The following is a 1,550-nucleotide window of genomic DNA, read 5'->3' on the forward strand; positions in this document are numbered from 1 at the left end:
ACGACATATTTAAAGTGATGAAGGAGAAAAACCTACAACCAAGATTACTCTACTCAGCAAGGATCTCATTCAGATTTGACAGAGAAATTAAAAGCTTTACAGACAAGCAAAAGCTAAGAGAATTCAGCACCACCAAACCAGCTTTACAACAAATGCTAAAGGAACTTCTCTAGACAGGAAACACAAGAGAAGGAAAAGACCTACAATAATAAATCCAAAACAATTAAGAAAATGGTAATAGGAACATACATATCGATAATTACCTTAAATGTAAATGGATTAAATGCTCCAACCAAAAGACATAAACTAGCTGAATGGATACAAAAGAAATTCTACTTTTATCTGTCTGCTTTATTGATCTTACTAAAATTTTTTGCTCAAAATGTTTTCAAGGTCAAAACTATTTGAAAATATTTTACTGCTGTAGAATATTAGAGTACTTCTTTCCACTAATGTTCTTAATGGGAAGATATGCATTGCACATGATTATTGAGCATGGTATTTATTAAATAATCATCTTATTTATAGATCAATAGTTTTAAAGTTTTTATCATTGATATTTATTGTAAAGCATTTATTATGCTTGTTTACTATATGTGTTGTGATCACATATTTCTTCTAATTCTTAAAAGTAATGTATAATTTCCATTAAAATACATTTTATTAAATTAAGACAGACATGATTGTGTTAAAATAAAGAGCATCAAATAAATTAATCTTCTTAATATTTTCAAATTTACAAATATGTTTCAGTACCAAATAGTAGTTTTCTATTTGTGTCAGTGCTTTAAAATTACCAATTTAAAATAATTAATCTAAAAGTAAATAAGGTTGTTAATGAGGTTTTAAAAATTAAACTTCTTTCTTTCACCATTTATAAAAGAAACCTAACCTTAGCTTTATCTAGTTTTATATGACTCAGTCATAATTTCTAATATTTTAATGTTCAATCCATATAAGATTTATTTTTATGTATGACCTGAGATAGAAATCTATATTTATTTTAATAGATTGCAAATTGTCCTATATTTTGAGCAATCTATTTTCCACACATTTAAATTACCATTTTTATTACATATGAACTCTAATGACAAGTGCTACAGGTACTGAAAAGAATTTTATTCCATAAACTTAGATGTTGACATAGTTAGCCAATTTCCATTTTGAAGTAAATACCAGATGGAGTCATAAACATTTAAATAATCAGAAAACCTCATCTGGATGAAGCCAACCATGGTGAGGATGTAAAGAGAAAAGAGCTATCATGGAATACCAATGAGCAAGATATTTAAGGGATTAGAAAGCAGGTGAGAGCAGTGTAGGAGAAAATCTAAGGTAGCTGCTCCCCATAAGCTAAAAGCTGTGCACTCTGGAGAGCAGAAGTAAAAACCAGGCAATACACTTTCAAAAGTTACCATATGAGAAAAAAATATGTGTCCTTTGTCTTTAGTAACAAAGGTATCGTAACTGTGGCCAGAGTAGTTTCAGAGAAGTGATGGACCAAAACTCTGAGACTTGAAATGCTGCTTCTGAAACATTGCAGAATGTTG

This window comes from Lipotes vexillifer, unplaced genomic scaffold (genome assembly GCF_000442215.2).
Source record: "Lipotes vexillifer unplaced genomic scaffold, Lipotes_vexillifer_v1.1 scaffold922, whole genome shotgun sequence".
Taxonomy (NCBI): Eukaryota; Metazoa; Chordata; class Mammalia; order Artiodactyla; family Lipotidae; genus Lipotes; species Lipotes vexillifer.